At 51.3% G+C, this 19,972-nt stretch overlaps 1 protein-coding gene across 6 annotated transcripts in view; it reads right to left on the bottom strand.

Annotated features, from left to right (window-relative positions):
* Positions 1-17,114, bottom strand: part of CYRIA (CYFIP related Rac1 interactor A) — a 112,340-nt gene extending 95,226 nt beyond the window's left edge. For 2 of the 6 annotated variants that reach the window (XM_051840123.3, XM_051840141.3), the window contains exon 1: positions 16,980-17,114. The gene's annotated coding sequence lies outside the window, so the exon portion shown is untranslated. The remainder of the gene's footprint in view (positions 1-16,979) is intronic. The other 4 variants (XM_051840124.3, XM_089327832.1, XM_051840167.3 and 1 more) reach the window with 3 other exon arrangements.
* Positions 17,115-19,972: the final 2,858 nt, after the last annotated feature.

The following is a 19,972-nucleotide window of genomic DNA, read 5'->3' as shown; positions in this document are numbered from 1 at the left end:
ACCCGGGAAGGACCAGCAGCCAACCCGGGAAGGACCAGCAGCCAACCCGGGAAGGACCAGCAGCAAACCCGGGGAGGGCCGAGCAGACGAAAGAACAGCGCAGGGTCCTGTGTCGTTCCTCCACGAAGACGGGGAGCGACATAATGGTGCCGTGACTCGGATATGAAGCCTAGGCAGGGTTTAGTGTCGTTCCTCCACGAAGAGGGGGAGCGACAGATGTAATCGATGTAAGAGGATGCAACTGATGTACAATCCAAGATTTGACTGTTTTACAAAGAGAATGCAAGTAGAATAAAGAATGTCACATTGAGCACAAGCTGCAAGAAGGCCTCAAGATTCTGCCACGGGGCCGATGCTGTGGTGTAGCGGGTAAAGCTTCTGCCTGCAGTGCTGGTATCCCATATGGGCTCCAGTTCGAGTCCTGGCTGCTCCCACTTCCAATCTAGCTCTCTGCTATGGCCTGAGAAAGCAGTAGAGGATGGCCCAAGTCCTTGGGCCCCTGCACCCATGTGAGAAGACATGGACTAAACCCCTGGCTTCTGGCTTCAGATCAGCACAGCTCCAGTCATCGCAGCAAATTGGGGAGTGAACCAGTGGACAGAAAATATCTCTCTTTCTCCCTCTCTCTCTCTCTCTCTCTCTCTCTCTGCCTCTCCTTCTCTGTGTAACTCTGACTTTTAAGAAAATAAATAAATCTTTAAAGAAAAAAGATTCTGCCACTTTTCTCACTCTCTCCTATCAAAATCGTAACACAGTCCAAGAAGGAGCAGCCCCCTCAGCCCAGGACTCAGGGAGAGAAGGAAGCAGGGCCACGACATCATGTGACAGACGTGAGATGCTCGGCGCTGCCCAGCGCTGAGATGCGGGGTGAGTTCTCACACACTGCAGCACAACTGACTGATACCCCCCATTTCTCAGATTAAGTGACTTCCTACTCACAGGCATTATGTGAGCTAAGAAGGAATTATACCCATTTAGGGAGGAGGTACCTGAGACCCCAGAGTGATGAAGCTATGGCCCAGAATCAAGCAGCTAAGAGATGGAATAAATGGAGCACAGTGGCACGCATTATCACAGCTGCTGCGATGAAAACTGAGCCTGACTGCCCTTCCCAGAAAGTCTCTTCTGGAAGCTGCAGGTGGATGAAAACTCTAGCACATCTCAAGGGTTTCTTTGATCTCTGGGCCAGTTTTTGATACCAGGGATGATGTAACCAAAGAACAAGAAAACGACAGAAGCAATGCAGAACCAAGACAGAGCCTCCATCTCCATTAAACCAAGGGGCTGCTGGCTGCACCCCGAGGCTGAGAAGCCCCATGGGGCCACACTCAGGACAGGCGGCTGCTTCTCTCTGGCCATGAGATGGATGGCTTCCGGGGCCCAGTACAGCAGTTCTGGAAAACTCCATGGCAAAGACGCCAGCAAGCCCCCTCCCATCCGTGGATGGGCACCGGAAGTGGCAGCCATCAAAGGCTGTGCTATTTCACAACGAATTTCAGACATAAAAGTGCCTGGTCTTAAGGCACGGTCAGGGAGGTAATGGCGGTTCAAGACCAAGGCTCGCAGGCTCTGACTCAAGTGACTAATTCCATTTTTTTTGGCTCCTATTGTTTTCAGTTCAAACCTTGGTGTTCCTTTTCTTTGCTGTATTCCCTGCTTTCCCTTTGACTTTCCCTTTTTAGAAACACTCCTTTCAATGGAGGCCAGTGAGTCACCTTGATCATTAATTTAGACACACTCCAGGGGGGCTCTCTGCTGTCTGCCCCAGCCTGCTGACAGATCAGAGTGTGGAGGGCGTTTGGGGGCTGCTGTGCTTTTCAGCAGAAAGCTGAATGTTCAACAGCTTCTTCGGTGTGGCGGTGGGGGAGGGAGGTGGTGGCTGGGGCAGTTGGCACCCTGCGTGTGGCTTTCCACCACAAGGCACACCATCGGTTTCCCACCCTGATTCGACCTAGCCTGGCTCCTGACACCTCCCTCCCCCTATCTACTCCTAGATGCTGTTTTATATTCAGCACTAGGAGTTCTCCAATCTTGAGCAACAGTCCCGGCCTTTTCCTTCCACTACTGTAGTACCAACTAAATAAAATGATCACCCCGCTGCAATCAGGTAAAGAAACACATGAGTATGATTTGGTAGCTTTGCACTGAGTGGCAGAGACCGAGTATTAACAGAAAACCAAGTACATTGTTCTGAAAACTGACAGAAAGTGCAAACATGCAATTGGGGACAGATCAGGCAGAGCAAAGCTGATAGAAACTGAGTTGCAACTAAACGGCAGACCTCCTCCCAAATCTTTCGCCAGGTGCCCCTGTGATCAGCAGTCCCTCACAGGCGTTGTATTCACACCCTGCAGTCTGCACAGAGCTTTCACCTTGCTTTCAAAGCTTGTCACTCAAAATAGCCTGGACAGGCAGGGGAGGCAGCAAAGTGGATGAGATCCATGAACGGACGAGGAGTTGAAGGCCCCAGGAGGCTACTGGCTAGCTTTAAGCAGGTTGTTTGTGGACACAGCATTTAATTTCTATACTTTTAATATGAAATATCATGAATTTGTAGACATATCTGCTCTGGGGCCTGTGCTGTGGCCCAGCAGATAAAAAGCCACCGCTGAAGACATTGGCATCCCATATGACAATGGTTCTAGTTGCTCCACTTCCGATCCAACTCTCTTCTAATGTGCCTGAGAAGGCAGCAGATGATAGTGTGTGGGTCCCTGCCACCCACGTGGGAGACCCAGATGTAGTTCCAAGCTCTAGGCTTCAGCCTGGCCCAGCACCAGCTATTGTGGCCATCTGGGGAGTGAACCAGCAGGTGGAGGATCTCGCTCTCTCTCGGTCTCTCTGTAACTTTGTCTTTCAAATAAATAAATAAATAAATCATCTTAAAATATCTGCTCTTTAAAAGCCGCAACATGCATTTAAATCCAGTCTATTGAGCTGCTGCACCAGCTGACACCTACTACTTTAAATTGGTGCAAGTTGCTAGAAGCTTCCTTTTGCCCTAGGGATGTAGGAGGCAGACTGGGGGGCAGAGGAAAGTGGGAGCCCTGACCTTGGCGGTCACCAGAGGCCAAGTGCCCCTTCAGCCCTCCTCTTTCACTTTCCATAGCCCATCTGCCTGCCTTAAGTTTGCTTCCTGCATCAGAACAGATGGGGGCCTCGCGGGAAATGGGCGTTCCGCTCTGTGGAGCAAAACACCCCGCCAGGGAGACGGTGCTTTTCTTTCTGAAAGGACCTCCAGGGACTAAGCCTTCCAGGTCTTGTGGGCACCCGGGCTCCCCCGTGAGTCAGCACATTGGCACGTGGAAAGTCCTGGCAGAAATCCCACCACGCTCTGAGGATTTCTCGAGAGCCTGCCTATTCTTCCTGTGGTCACTCTTTATAAACACCAGACCCAGCACAGAGGCAGCCGGGTTGCTAATCCCACAGGATTCTGGAGAGGCCGCCTTCCTTGGGACTCAAAGGACGCTCTCCCCTCCACCACCTTCACTTCCACCTTTTCGAGCACCTGATTCTTCCCACAGCATCCACAGCTGGGGGTTGTCCAAGAAGGAAGCAGCTAACTGGTGATTTAAGGCAGGCAGTCCTCCAGAACTCCCATGCTTCAAATCAGGACCTGTGCCTTAAAAGAAGACGGACAAAAAGGGAGCAGCGGTGTTGACAAAAGCTGTGCTCTCCCTCTATCTACCCCAGGCCTTGTGAAAGTGCAGGGGATGTGGGGATTAAGGACAAGCCCAGGCCTAGGCTGATGGTGCACAAGCTTATGTGGGGACAGACTGACCCTGAACTGGACACAGCACCCAGTCCGAGGGAGCACCAGAGATGTGGAAAGCACAGCCAGCCTGCGAGGGCTGCCTGACTTCATCGCCTACCACTGGCCAGCTGACCACTAGGCTCTAGCTCCTGGCCTCCTCGCGGTCCTTCCAAGGCGAGGCACACTCTGCCCTTTGCCTGCAGCATGGTTCCCCTGAGTATCCCCATGGCTCATCTTCTTTTGCATCCTTGGTGCTACACTGAATCCCTGCCTTCTGGTAAGGTCCTACTAAAAATAGCTCTTTCCCTACCATCTCCCCGCCCATCCCTCACTCCAAACATCCACATTGGTTTCATTTTGCTTCATGGAATTTATCAGTCATAATATACATCTTATTGGTTCATCAATTCATGGCTCATCTTTCCCCCAATAGAATATAAACTCCATTGGAATGTTATCTGATTCACTATTGAATACCCAGAAATGAACTCAAAGAAGTGCCTGACTCATTATGGAGGCTCAATAAGTATCTTCTGAATGGATGGATGGGTGGATGGATGGATGGATGGATGGGTAGATGGATGGATGGATGGATGGATGGGTGGATGGACTGATGGATGGGTGGGTGGATGGATGGATGGATGGGTGGGTGAATGGATGGATGGGTGGGTGGGTGGGTGGATGGATGGATGGATGGACTGATGGGTATATGGATAGATGGATGGATGGTAGGTGGGTGGGTGGGTGGATGGATGGATGGGTGGATGGGTGGATGGGTGGATGGGCGGGTGGATGGATAGATGGGTATATGGATGGATGGATGCATGGTAGATGGGTGGGTGGGTGGATGGCCGGATAAATGGGGGATTAATGGATACACAGAAGGATTTACTAGGGACTTAGGGAAGCGTTTCAAGAGAATGAAATCCTAGAAGTGAGTTTCAAAGGATCTGTGCAGGTAAAGAAATTTTGAAAGGAAGATGCAGCTTGGTATGACGTTGGGTAAATCACACCACTAAACCTTCTCTTCTGCAATATGAGGCTATTGCATAAGATTTTCAGATCTATGATGAGGTGTGAAACTAAAAACAGGGTCTAGGGCAGCAACATTAGCCAACGCTGGTGCAGGCCAGCACAACAAGGTTTCGAAAAGACAAGAGGAAGCGTGCCTTTCTCCACAACTGCTGTCTTGAGTTAGGACAGGAGAGAGAAGCTGGGGAAGCCGAGCGAATTCAGGTGGGAATCTGCAGGTCAGCTGAAACTGATCTCATGCTCAGACGAAGCCATGAGAAACCTCGACTCACAAAGCAAACCGTGCCGTGGGGTAGATAACCACAACTCTCTGAGTTTTAGCTTTATCTCCTCCACATAATGGAGACTGCTATATCTTATCCCATTCAATGGCACATGTGAAACTTCCTACAACATTGTCTGGCATTTTGGAAGCATCTGGTAACAGTTTGTTAAGCAGGGGTCAGCACTGCGGCACAGCAGGCAACGCCGGCATCCCATATGAGCACCAGTTGGAGTCTGGGCTGCTCCACCTCCAGTCCAGCTCCCTGCTAATGCACTTGGGAAAGCAGCAGAAGATGGCCCAAGTGCTTGGGTCCCTGTACCCACATGGGGGACCCAGAAGAAGCTCCTGGCTTTGGTCTGGCCCAGCCTTGGCAGGGGAGTGAACATCTGATGGAAGACTTCTCTGTCTCTCCCCACCCCCCTACCCTTTCTCTCTCTGTAACTCTGCCTCTCAAGTAAATAAAATAAACCTTTAAAAACAGTTTCTTAAGTAGAAATATAAGATGCTATTTACATGAAGTTCACATTTAGGGAAGGAGAATCCTCAGATTCCATTCTGGAAAAAGGCAAAGCAATGAAGCTGTGATTATATTTTCCCAGGCTTACAAACTCCAGTCATGGCAGGAAAAAGGATTTTATTTTGCTAAAATAATAAAATTGTGGCCTGGAAGCAGCATGAGCCTGTGGTATGGGAATGAGTAGGACTTTTGGAGTCAGACCTCAGCCGCGTCCTGGTGCCCCGATTGCAATCCTATGTCTTAAAGTAAGTTTTAAAAGCTTTCTTAGCTTCAGTGTGTTTATCTTTAAAAAAAAAGGAAAGAATAAAAATATCTCTCTTGTAAGGCTGCCTGTGGAGTGGACAACATACACAAAAAACTAACACAATAGTTAGAATTAAAAGGTGCTAAATACACGCTGAAAAGCACAATTACTGCTATTAATCTAGTTGAAAATGTAGGACTATTTTGGAAAGTCAGGGGCCACATCAGGACTGCACAACCTTTAAATCACCAGGTTAGAAAAAAAAATAACTTGCATGCATACACCACAAAACAACAAACTCACCATAGCTATTTTAGTTTATATGAGCTACTCAAACTATTTCCTGAAGCTGAGGGCTAACAGATAAATTTACACAAGCCACTACCTTAGTAGCAGGTGACTGCGCATGGGGACTCACTCAAGGTGGTGGGGAGATGCACACAGTGCCTCATTCCACACTGCTAGAGCTCACACACTTGGTCCCAGTCGAGCAGGAGGAAACCCCACTGCGCACCCATGGGCACGAGGGCTCTTGCCTAGCGTAGCTGCACATCAGATGGCTTCTCCAACTCACTCGAGCTTCCAGGCCTGGAGCGTAGGGCCATGCTTGCCTCACAGCCCAGGAATCATGTTAGACACCACCTAGTCGATCTATGAGCTACAGACAGAGGGACTGAGGCTGAGACAGGGCAATGGGGCTTGCAAAAGGTCAGGCCGGCAGGCATCGGAGGCAGAGCCACGCTCCAAGCCCAGGACAGCGCTGGCTGTCTGTGCTCATTTCCTGATACTCAGCAACTCGGGAAGCAGAACTGAGCCGCGGTTCCTGGTCCCCACTTCTGGCCCCTGCTTCCCCACACCCTCTGCAAAGCCCCAGAGCTGGCAGGGTTTCACCTCAAAGAACGTGAATGTGGTATAAACATGGCAAAGTCAGGGCACGCTGGGATTCCTTGGGGGCTGAGGCAGCCGTGAGCTGGTTCCTCCCTCTGTGCTTCTCCCTTCTCTTCCATTCTTCCTCATAACCATTTCTCACACACACACACACACACACACACACCCCGCCAGCTGACCGTCAGATAAACCTTTCTGGATTCTCATCCTTTATTTTTTTTTTAAGCCTGCATTAGGTTTTCGTTCACTTATTTTGGAGCAGTGTACTCAAATGACTTGAGGGTTTTTCTGAGTTATGTGTAGAAGAAGACTTGTACCGAGCTCTGTGTTCCTGAAGCAGAAACACAGTTGCTTCCTGCTGCTTAACTTCAGAATGGCCTCTTTCAGTGTTCACTGGTCCCTGAAAGACAAAAAGTCCTTAGCCGGCAGGGCCACTTGAGTAGTCAGCTGCATTCATAAGATGTACAAAAGCCAGGGGAGGCCTGAAGCAGAGCCTTGTCCAGAAAGCCCCTGGTGGGGGCCTGCCATTGACAGCACCTCTCTGGATCTTAACAAAAATGCCTCCCTTATACACATGCACGCGGGCACACACCTATGCTCACACACACACACACACACACACACACCAAGCATATACATACTACATACACTGACCCACCTGCACGGCACCACCATGTACTTTCACACACACATCCATATACGTGCCAGGCATTCTCACACCGCTCACACAAGTCCAATTCTAATCTGTTATTTACATGAGAGACACACAGAGTGCACCTATACATTAGTTCACTCTCCAAGTGCCCACAATGGCTGGAACTGGACCCGGCAGAAGCCAAGAGCAGCGAACTCAATCCGGGTATCCCAGGTGAGTGGCAGGGACCTACTTGAGTCGTCACCTGCTGCCCTCCAGGGTCTGCCTTAGCAGGACGCTGGAGTCAGGACCTGGAGGTGGGGCAGGAACCCAGAAACTCCAATGTGAGACTCGGGCGTCTTAAGCGGCACCTTCACCACTGCACCAAACACACATCCCACCCAAATCAGGCCTCCCCAGAGGGTCCTGCACCTCCCAGGCCCAGAGGGGCACCATATTACACCTGCCAGGCAGCTCCAACAATTTGTGCAGACCAAGGGCCTCACGTCGATTTCTGTCTCCAGCGGTGGATTCTATGTGGAGCTGCTGCTAAGTGAGTCGATTCTCCAGGGGCGCAGATCAGCACCCCACCACCACCACCACCACAAGGTAGCACCACCGACTCCATCAACCACAACGGGTGTGAGGGAAATGCTCAATTTCAAATGGGGCACAGGTCACCTTTACGATACATTAAGCACAGACTCAAAAGACAAAGAGAGAAAGAGAGAGAGGTGGGGTGGGGAGGAGAGAGAGGGAATGATTCCCATCTCCTTTACCTACACATGTCCATGAGGATATCTCAAACGTTCATGGAAAAAAGACAATGTAAAGATAAGTTCATTTTTGTGCAAAAATATTTTTAAATTCATGCACAGTTTTTTTTTCACGACATGCATTTTCCACAAACTTTTTGAAGTCCCCTCTTACTTCATAACCTCGTCCACTAAAACACCAGACAAGGGACTCCTCCATTTCCTTGGGCACAGCTTGCAATGGGTCTGTGCTCTCCAACAGCGAGACAGTGAACACCCAACCCTCCCCTCTGATACCCCCTTGACAATGCCTAGCCGTAGGACAACTGCTGGGATTCCCATCACTGTGGGAGCTGGGTCACCTGCCACAGCCACACTTGGTCAAGCAGCCAGGAGCCCTCCCTGGCATCAGCAGTGTGGACGGCAGTGGAGGCACCGGGGCCCACAAACCAGCTGAAGCCAAGGACAGATCAGTGGTGCAAAAGAAAGAAAGGAAGGGCCCGGAGGAAGCCAACGCCGAGCACCTGAAGATGTCTCCCACCCCTCTGTGAGTCAGCCTGGGGCAAGACAGAGCCTATGAGAGCGCATCAACTCCCACCTTCTCTCGGGAGTTCTGGACTCTCAGAGAGACAAAGGAAGAAGGCATTTTACTTTGGAACTCGCTCCTGGGGGGTCACGGAAGGGAAGTGACAGGCCCAAGCTCACTTATCAGGTCGAGAGCCAAGACCTTTCTCACGCTCCACTGGGGCTTTTCACTTCCACGCTCTCTTCACGCCCTGGTTCCTCCTCCTCCTAAGGGTAAAATGTTGAGTCAGGTTGAAAAGTCCCCTCTTGATTAGAACTCACACTCAATCAAAAATTCCCAGCTTATTTTTACTTCCAAAGAAGTTGGGGGTTTTTTGTTTATTTTGTTTTCTAATGGCTTTGTTCCAACAAAACTTTGGAACCCGCATTTTCAAAGGCTTTCTTGTTTTGTTTTTGCTCCCAGTCTGCTCATTTAATTCATTTCATATTACTTAACAAATATAAACCTGCCCATTAAGGTGTCTGATTGCAGGAGGTGAATCATGGCCTCACACGTCCAATATTCAATGGGGGCCACTCACCTCTGCTTTTCCCACCCTAAGGGACACTGCGATTCCTTTCAATTTTTTGTAGTAGGGACCCACACACCCTTCTTTGAAACCCTTGGATCAGAGGTGCTTTCAAATTCAAAATTTTTTATGTTTTAGGAGAGCATCAAAGTGCCTAAATCACATCACATGCACACCCCCAGGAGTGTCCGGGGCACTTATCTTTGTGCTGAAGCATTCATTCATCCTGTGTGGGACAAACACGAGCTATAAATAGTCTCATGGATGATTAGACCAGCTTTCACTTCCAGGAGAGTCATGACAAAAACTTTCTATTTTCACAGGTTTTTGGATTCTAGGGACTCAAAAAAATCAGAGAATGTATGTGAGTGAGAAAATAATTTATGACCCCATTCAATCCTTTGGAAGGTATTCAAAGATGCAGATTTGAAACCTCAACACTCCAGAAAAGAAAAAGAAAAAAAAAAGCACATATTTAGAAGACAAGAAAAAGACTTAGGGTGAGGAAACCAACCACATGGTCTGTGTCATGCGTGATGTTGATGGAAAAATTATCCTTGTTACAATCCAGTAAGTAACACAGTTGAGTTCATGTGGGGTATAAAATGACAGCTCACAAGCTAGAAACAGAAGTCCAGAGAAATGGACTTTTTGGGGCTTTATCAGGGGGCAGTTCAGGAATGTGTCATCAGAAAAAGAAGTTTCAGGTCATTTCTCATGCAGAGCCACATATAAAGAGGAAGCTAAAGGACACAGCAAAAACCTTCCAATTTTAAATTTTCATTTAAAGATCAGGCAACATGGGAGGCTGTTATATATTTAGTTCATTTATCCCTCACAGTATTTCTGAGACACAAACATGATTAACTGTAGCTCACAAATCTGGAAACTTAGCAGGCAGAAGGAATTTGTCCAGGGGAAGAGCCAAGATCCCAAGCCAGGTTCTGTTTGGTTCTAAACCTGTCTTCAAGAACTTCCATGCATGCATGTCACTCCTCTAGATTCCAAAGAGTCAGAGGGACTTTTCTAATCCCAGCCTTGGAAAAGCCACTGCTCTTGGTCTCTATAACTCTTCTCTCCTCCTCTTCTCCCTTCTCCCTCCTTCTTTCTTTCCTCCCTCCTCCCCTCTCCCTCCTTGCCCTCCTCGCCCTCCCTCCCTCCCATCCACCCATCCATCCATCCACACATCTATCTAATCTCCCTCAGTCTCTGGAGAACAGAGGTTAGACAGGAAGTGTTCATCCTCATTCTGTTAGCTGAGGACATAGTTCTCTTCAGACCCCATGACTGCAAGCTGTCCCAGGGAAAAGGATTTGAGAACTAGGCCCAGTTCATCACTGCTGGGTGCCTCCTCTGACAGAGGGGGCTGAGCAAAGCACATCCTGAAGGGAGTCAGTCCGTCTGATCAGGGAAGCAATCAAACACCACTGACATTCTATATCCATTTTTCCAATGTTAAGGCATTGGGGGACCTCTAGCTCACATGAATGTATAAGCTCTTTGGGATGATTTTTACCCAAGACACGTGTATATTTATTCCACACTCCTCATCTGTGCAGGGCTCTTATGGTGTAGGTGGTAGGGAGAGACCAGGCTTTGATGCACACAGACACAGCTGCAGGCACCAGCTCTGCCGCTTTCTCAATGAGTGACGGTATGTAGGTTCCTGAACACCTCTGGACCTCAGCCTCCCCATCCAGACAATGGGGACTGTCTGTTTCAAAAGCTCTTCAGATGATTGCTAAACATGGGTATCAAGTGCTTACTATTATGCTCAGTTGGGGCTGCTGCCCACATTTTACCGAGGGGAACACAGGACTCGGAGAGAGGAGACCATGGCGAGCCAGAGCCCAGGCTGCATGGCAGTAGGGAGCACTGCCCTAAGAGCCTGAGTCTTCTGGGCTCTCTGATTGTCCTCCCCGCACTGCAGTGCACAGCGCCTCTACACAGGTCACTGGGATGCCGCTTCCTCATTGCCACAGAAGGGCTTGCGTCTGGGTGCAAATGGGAATGAGAACTTGAAGGGCGTCAGAGTAGGTGTGTGTTGGTCACCATTCCTCACTGTCATAAAATGTGCATTTTAATTTATTTTAAAACCCGGGAGCCACCAAACCCTATGATTTTTTTTAAAGGACATTAACTCAAAATAGCACAGTGCAGCAAGCAGGGCACCACACTGACATCAGTGGAGGTTCTGGAACAGGGAGTCGGCTGGTGCCTGTGCTCTGCTCCTGGGTCCCTTCTCGTCTCTCCCTGTTGCCATCAGCTCAGACTCTCATTCACCCATCAGGATGCACAATCAGAAAGCGGTGCCCTCTCTGGGAAGGAGAGCAGGGTTCTTCCCTTCTCTGATAGGATTCCTTGAGAACCCCCAGGACTCTGCCCATCCCCAGCTCGCTCACAGCTCAGGCTGCTCAGGTTCCCAGGTTTGGCTTCTTCACCTGTCACTCAGAGTAATGTCACTCAGAGGGCTTACTAGAATCATCAGGCTAGGCATGGAAAGGCCTTGAAGTCATCACATCCAACCTTCCCATTCCAGCCTTTCTGAAGGGAAGCACAGAGCCGTGCTCCTGCCCCACCCCGCAACTGAGCAGCACAGCTGAGTGCTAGGTCCAGGTGGTCAACCTTCTAGGACACGCGATTCTCTGTTCCATGTTCCTTCCCCATGCAACACGTCAGGTGTGCTCTACAGATAGCATCCATGTGGAAAGAACTGGGTTCTGTTGTCTTAAGAGCTCAAACAATGACATTGAGGTTCCTCGCTCCCGCCCCACCACACACATGCACTCTGTATGATGCTGGCAAGTTCCATGGGGCATGTGTTGTCTCCTCTGCTTCCCCTGTGGGCTGGGAGCCACTTGAGGATAGGAACAGTGCCACTTCGATCACTCTATCCTCACATGCTGGGATATGGCAAGTACCCACCTTGTACATGATCATTAAATGAATGAACAGTCCCATTTTTATGCTTGATCCATCATAAAACTGCAATTAAATTCTTTGGGGGCATTCCATTTCCCCAGCTTCATTTCAAAAAATCTAATTATCTATGCCATGCAGAATTTTTATTAGAAAGTGAAGTCATTAAATAAGCAGACACCAGACTCAGGCCCTGAGATAATGGCAAATAGAAACGCATCTGTTTGCAGGCTAGGCTGCACCTGGTAAACACGCTATGGCCAACATGGCACCCGCTGTCAGCACTTGGATCCGCAGAGGCAACAAGGTTGTTAAACCAGGGAAATTAGGCTTTGAAATTACCTGAGCAAGGCTAGGGAGCAATCTGATAATTGCTTTTCAATATGCCCACCATCTTCCTAGACATGAGTGATACTGACAGACCAAATTCACATCACCACTCCATTCGAAGGGTCATCCATCCACATGTTCTGGCATCATTGCTTCTCCTGTCTCTGTATGCCTAAGAAGTACCTGTCATGCTTTCGATTCATAAATTCAATTAGCAAATCTTCACCTGTCCAAAGGTTCAGTTTATGTCAATCACCAACCAACCACCCATTCTTGTGAAAGACACTACTCTACTCCTAACACCACCAAATGTTTTCTCTTAATTCAGACACGTCAAACTCTTCGGTTCAACACTTACAGGAATAAAACCTCAGCCAACAGCAGAGAGCCTCGTTAATGCTGTGCCAAGAGGAAAACCTCAGTAAAGTCTCTAAATATTTACTATGAGTCTGGGTTACAACACTGACCAGTTCCACCCCTATTAAAATCTGTTTGCATTCTCCCAACGCAACAATTTTAGGTCACTGGCATGCCAGCCAAGGCAATGACAAGACTGTTCTATGGCACCAAGAACAAGCAGGACCTGGTTTTAAATTCTGGCCCTGGCACTCATTAGCTGGCAGAAACAATGTGAGTGACTTTACCTTCCCAGATTCCTTAACTATAAAATGGGGAAAATATTATTTCTGTTGCAGAGTTATAGTGCTTATTTGAGGAAATGTATATACATATATTTGGCAATGTTAAAACGAAAGGAAGCTAAACACATCCAGAATAAAAAAGTATGGGGCATTCAGTTTGAAGTGTTCTCACAGATTAAAATATGTTTCTGAAACTTGGGTTGTCTTTTGCTATTTCCAATTTGGTCTCCTTTGAGAGAACAAAAGTGTTGGAGATTTGAGCATGACTGTGCTACAGCAGAAGACAAACTACTTATCTGGTGAGAGATAACTCGAGGATTAACCACCAACACTCAGAGCCTGAGCAGGGGCAATTTTTAGCTTCCCAGATAATGAATGGCTCTCTAAAGCCAAAACGCACCCAAACAGCACTCTACCACAGTTCTAAGAGGACCCAGAGGCCTAGTAACTGGGAACTTCTTTCTAATCAATATAACTAAATAAGAGCAAGTCTACTGTGATGTGGGCACCGTGCCAGGCCTATAAATACATAAGATCACTTAATTCCTAGAAAGTAATAGAACTATTACAATTTTACAGTCACTAGAATTGAGATTCAAAGAGGTAAGAGACAGCTTTAGGATCCCCTAGGTAGGACGCAGCAATAGGGGAGTCTGAATATACGTCAGAAAGCAAACCCACTTTCTTCCCATCACCATGTTGCCTTGTCAGGCCACTCATGCAGATCCAGGAGCGAACTTTCACCAAGACCTGGGTAGGAACCAGACAGAGGCCACCATGGGGGCGAGCGTCAACACTCAGCAAGGAAGCCAGGACTGGCTCCCTGACACATCTCACCCCTCCATTCATGGGAGCTGAATGAGGGACTCTGGCAACCAGCCCATTGCTGTGAGGACCAGACTACAGTCCTCCCAAGGGGCACTGGAAGCACAATTATATTGCAGTCACAACACACAGACTGGCTGATTTCATGCTACCTAGCGACCCAGTCAAGCGGCCATCTCTAGGTGTCACATCACCCATCACACCACCCCTCCAACTGCATTACAAGGATCTCTTTCCACATCTGTCTCTCCCACCACACTGCATTCTTTGAAAGTAGGAACAGGGTTCATTTTGTCATCCCCATACCCCTAACTGCATTTGGTACAGAACAGGTGCTCTGTAACCGTGAGCTTACAACCATTTTAGGTCACTGACAGGCCAGCCAAGGCAGCAACAAGACTGTGTTCTACGGCACCAAGAGCAAGCAGGACCTGGTTTGACATCAAAGCTGGGCAAGATGACTTCAGAAAATGCCTCTGACCATGAGACTTTAAGGCTTAATTTTTCCTAACCCAGGACAGTGGTTCAGGGATCTCTTTAACACAAGGACAAAGACATCATGGGTTTAGCCTTTTGACCATTCATAGCTCTTCCCTGCAGGGTACTCCACTGCATCCCAAAAGAACAATCAAATGCTATCAATAGCCACATGCTGTCAGCTCCATTTTAAAGACCGGGAAACTGAGGCCCACAAGAGTAAACTGACTTGCCCAGGGCCCACATCTGACAATGAGGCTGCTGATTCCCTGGGTTTTCATGCTACTGTCATTTTTTTTTCCCGCTCACTTATCAAACCAAGGTATAGCAACCTGAAGGGAGAGAAAGGGCAGTTGGAAGAGAAGAGCTCTACAAAGGGAAAAATAACCAGCAAGAGAGGACCAGCGTCATGCGTGTCCCTGACAGCTGACAGTGGGTGACCCCGTGGCCCTGGAGAGCTCTGAACTCCTTGTCCAAGGCTGGCTCGGGGAGGAAGGTTGCTGCTGGGTGCTTGGTGTCCTGCTCATCCGGTTGCAGCTAGGCCCTGGGAGTACGAGCAAACTCAATTCTTCTTGGTGCTGCGTGAAAACAGGAAGTCACAAGTGGCTTTACTCTGCTTTCAGCGTGGGTCCCCAACAGCTACTGTCAAGGGTGCAGGAACGACTTGAGAAACAATCCCTAATTCCCCGGCAGCTCACTTCCACTGCTGTCCCCCGGCACACACAAGAGGTGGGGATGCCGGGGGCCTTGCCCATGAGCCTCTTGGAGGGTGAGTTTAGGGGGCTAGACCAAATAAGGCCCTGTGGGCTCTCTGCGAGCAGGAGCAGAGAGCCTGGCAGGGTGGGAAGTCCAGCAGGTCAGCGTGTGTCTGCCAGCTCCATCACCTGTCCATTCATTTGACAACGGAGGGCTGACTATGGTGCTAAAGCCAGGGCAGCCCTGGTGAAAACGCTCACTTGCTCTGGGCTGCGTTTCCTCATCTGCACCATGGGGACAGTCCCTGCCCACAGCGCTTCTGTGATGACAGAAGGAAATCACCCGCCGAGCTCCCTGCCAGCCACACTTGGGATCCATTCTCAGCACGGAGGAGGTGTGCTACCCGCTGCGTGCCCTGGCCTGGGATGCTCCAGTCCTTTCGCAAAGCTGCGAGCTGGAGGGAGTGTGGTCCAGCCTGGCTGCCCTACTCTCCCTTCCCAGGAGCCCGGGGCCAGCAGGAGGTGAAGCCCTGCCAGCCCCCAGCCTGGGCCCAGCGCCCATGTTTATGACTGTTTATTTCGGAGCAAGTAGAGAGGAGAAATTAGAGCCATAAAAGACAGGACAACAGACCAATAAAAACCAGCTCCCAGAAGAGTCAGGAGGACGAAGGGAGGCAAAACTGTCACCATAGCAACACAAGACAGTCAGAAACACGCAGGAAAAACAGCCCCTGTTCTGCCTCCTCTCTGCTGCAGAGCCAGCCCTCAAAGCCCATTCGGAGCTCCATGAAAGCCAGCAACCATCCACCCTAATACCCCCAGCCCCCAGGCCCAGATCTGGCTCGGGGCCGCCCTCCTCCTGCGGCCCAGCGCAAGCCCCTGCCCTATCTGGTCCCAGCCCAGCTGCACTGGGGATTGGATGCTATGCAGATGGCACAGACCTCATCCAGAGGCTAGAGATGGTGACAGAGGGGAAAGTTTCCGGCAGGACAAGGAGGGAGGGCCACAGGGCTGTGGGAGGGATGGAGGGCCTGAGCTCCAGTGGCTGGACCCTACCCCTGGGTTCCCTGGAGACCTGGCACTAAAGCGAGGACCAGAACCCAGAAAGGTGGTCCCATCAGCACCAAACCCTCTGCCCCAACACAGTGGCTTGGAAATTCTAGGGATCACCAGGGTCGGGGGTGGGGTGAGGTGGGGAAGCAACCTTGGAGGCCTTAAATGACAAAGCCTCTGGCCCTGGTCTCTGGGAACACTGGCCAGAAAGTCAGGGTCGCTTGGAGGAGGACTCAGGGACCAGCTGGCCCATTGTGACAGCGGCTTCTCATCTGGGACCTTCCACTGGCAAAAGGGACAGGTGTCTCCACCAAAAAGCACAGCTGGCCTGAGACCAGCCTTCTGGGAAGTGGGTCAAATTGTTCCAGAAGCTCAGGGCTCAGGTTCTGGGTTCTGGGAACCGAGGAGGCAGGGTCCTGGGCCAGCAGCTGGCCGGCTGGCTGAGGGCGTCCGGGGCAGGTGGCAGCCGAGAGCCCAGGTGTGCACCGACTGGGGAGGGCCAAAAGGGAGTGGTGGGGAGCCGGGCCCCTGGCGGTGGGAAAGGGAAAGCAGCTACCTGGGTTAATGGGGTGAGGGGGGCAGTGTGGAGGGGCGAGGGGGCGCTCTGGGGAAGCAACGCCGTCGGGAAGCCGTCCTCCAGGAGAGCGGCAGTGGCGCGCACAGTCAGACCTCTGGCCGCGGACCGCCGGGAAGGGCTCGGGACCGGTGTTGCGCGCTCCCTCCCTCCCCGCAGGCTGCAAGGGCGTCGAAGCCAGGGAGGCTCGGCAAGGTTGGTCAGGGACCGGCCCGCCCCGCGCCGCAGAGCCCCTCGGCCGGAAGACCACCCCCCCACAGCCGCCCTCCGCGCCGCGCTCACCGCGAGTCGCCGCCGCCCTGCTCGGCCGCCCGCTCCGCCGCCGCCGCCGTGGACGTCTCTCCCGCGGCCGCCGCAGCCTGCGAGAAGGCGCAGGAGCCGAGCCCCGCCCCGCCCCGCCCCGCCCCGCCCCCGGCCCGGCCCGCCCCGCCGCGGCCGCCCCGCCCCGGCCCCGGGGGACCCCACCCCCGCTGTCACCCGGCGCGGCCCAGCTCTGCCCACTGCGCCTGGGAAGCTGGCGCTGCCCATCTCGGTGCACGGTGCGCCGGCCCTTCCGTCCGCCTTGGCCACTCGGCCTTGCGCACCAAGCCCCTTCTGCTGGTCCGCAGCGAATTCCTTCAGACCCCACTATTCCCCTCCAAAAGCGGGTGGGCGTAAAATCCCCTAGCTGCACGCCCACCCTCCACCTCGTGCGCCTGTGCCCTGCCAGACCTCCGCAGGCCCTTGTGCGAGTCCCATCTTGCTCCCAGCCCCTCCCAGCCCCAGGGAGGACCACCCCAAGAGCCTGCCCTAAAAATGGGATTCTCCAACAGAGTAAGTCTGCAAAAACACTTAAAAATGTTTCTATGGTGCAAAGAGAGGATGGTGGATTACAGCGTCATGGTTATGAGCATTGTTTTAAAACATCTGCCATGGAGGTTTTTTACATTAGAGAGAGGGAGAGTCAGGAAGCCAGAGAGAACCGAGCAGTGCCAAACAGGCTGTGAGTCAGAGCTCCTGTTGGGGGAGGCAAGGCTCTCGCAGACCCCGGCTGTAGCTGCTTCCTTTCCCAGTCCATCAGCAGGACTATCCTGAAAGAGTTATTCAGCGCCCAGCGCCTGTGCAGGCAGTGCGCCCCGGAGGCGGCGTCAGTGGAGCCAGCCCGGGTGAGTGGGTTGGGAGCAGAGGGAAGCCAGGCCCAGGTGCTGAGCACAGGAGACATCAAGGCTCCATCCCTTTCTGAAATCTAGCTCCAGGTGGGGGGCTAGGAGAGTCCAGACCATCCAAGGGCCTGGAAGGTTTGCATGAACTCTTCTGCCGGCTTTGGCAAGAATTCACAGTCAAGGGCAGAAGGGCACGGCCTGGTTGGAGAGAAGCAGTCTCCCACTGGGAGGGGTCCTTAGACTCTGAATGAGGGCTTTCTCCTTCTCGCCCCAGTCTGTCAAGGTTCCCTGGTGCCCTGGCCCAGCCTCTGCTGTCAATCCCCGCCAAGATTTATTTTATCTGTAAGTGGTCCTTTTAGAAAATCCTTCTTGGCCTGAGCTAAACCAGGCCTCCTTCCCCTCAAACACACACACACACACACACACACACACACACACTTGGAAATGGCTGATTCTGTCTGCCTCAAACCCAGCAAGGCCTAGGGGAGGGCAAAGCCAAACCAGCCACTAACCCGGCAAAACACATCATCACAGGCCACGGGAGGAGCTTCGTCCCACAGTCCTACATCTCTAATGACACAGCGTAGCTTGGTGAGCAGGCACTATTTGATGTGGTAGGTTTCACTTGAGCGCACTTAGAGATGGCTCCTCTCTAAGTAATGGAGGCCTATGTGCATGGTAGTGCCTGCCCCATCGCAAAATCACAGGGTTTCCTAATTATCAGTGTGGACTTTAATAATTAAGCGTTTCCTCAGACACAATCATCAGACGAAATGGTCTTTCCTCAGTGATACTAATAACAAGTTTAGAAGTCATTGCGGTAAAGATGACAGTGAAATTAGATTGTCATCGAGGTGGGGGCAGGTAGAATTGAGGTTGAGGTAGAATTTCCTACGCATTCATTCCCAAAACAAGTTTACTAAAATGAGCTTTAATATCTTAATCGAATTAAATGTCAACGGAACCGTTCCAGTTTGGTGTGTTTATTTTTAAGAGAGATTGAGCATTGGCCAAGTGCAAGACACTGTGCTAAGTGACAGAATAAGGACCCACATTCCCAGGCTTGAGGAGGACACAGGCTGCCAGCCCAGGCTGTGACAAGGCAGAGAAAGAAACGGGCTGAAATTGAGAGATTTGCTGTGTGACCCCAGGGAAAAAGCCCATGCTTCGTGACCGGGGGAACTGGAAACAGATTCTTGAAGAGCAAGCCTTAGGGTAATGCCTGGCAGAGGAGCTGGACCACAACAGGCAGGATATGGGGACAAGGGCACTCCGGGCAGAGGGATGAAGGGGACAGCCTGGCTGGAAGTGGTCCACGGGCGGCCACAGTACTGACGTGGGCTGCGTGAAGTGCAGTGGGGAATGGACAACTGGAACATCAGTGCCAGAAAGCTGTGCCACACCCTGGGGGCTTCCAGGGTGCTGAGCAGACCTGGCCAGAGCCTGGAATAAGGAGACTGATGATACGTTAAGTGTCCTTGGGGACAGGGAGGAAGGGAGAGGAGACCTTGCTGAACATGGTAAATAGAAAGCTTCCATCATGGTCCAGGGGCTCTGAGCTGCCCTCTGCAGACTAGGCCCTGCTCCCTTGCTTTTGAAAACACATTCTTGGCCGTCGCCGCAGCTCACTAGGCTAATCCTCCGCCTTGCGGTGCCGGCACACCGGGTTCTAGTCCCGGTCGGGGCACCGGATTCTGTCCCGGTTGCCCCTCTTCCAGGCCAGCTCTCTGCTGTGGCCAGGGAGTGCAGTGGAGGATGGTCCAAGTGCTTGGGCCCTGCACCCCATGGGAGACCAGGAGAAGTACCTGGCTCCTGCCATCGGATCAGCGCGGTGCGCTGGCCATAGCACGCAGGCTGCAGCGGCCATTGGAGGGTGAACCAACGGCAAAGGAAGACCTTTCTCTCTGTCTCTTTCTCTCACTATCCACTCTGCCTGTTAAAAAGAAACAAAAGAAAAGAAAAGAAAAGAAAAAGAAAACACATTCCTGGGCCCAGCACTGTGGCATAGTGGGTAAAGCTGCCGTCTGCAGTGCCAGCATCCCATATGGGTGCCGGTTCCAGTCCTGGCTGCTCCTCTTCCAATCCAGCTCTCTGCTGTGGCCTGGGAAAGCAGGGGAAGATGGCCCAAGCACT

The sequence above is a fragment of the Oryctolagus cuniculus genome, chromosome 2, assembly GCF_051225735.1.
Source record: "Oryctolagus cuniculus isolate XC-2025 breed Fujian yellow rabbit chromosome 2, ASM5122573v1, whole genome shotgun sequence".
Lineage (NCBI taxonomy): Eukaryota > Metazoa > Chordata > Mammalia > Lagomorpha > Leporidae > Oryctolagus > Oryctolagus cuniculus.
This window is presented reverse-complemented; position numbering and strand designations above follow the sequence as displayed.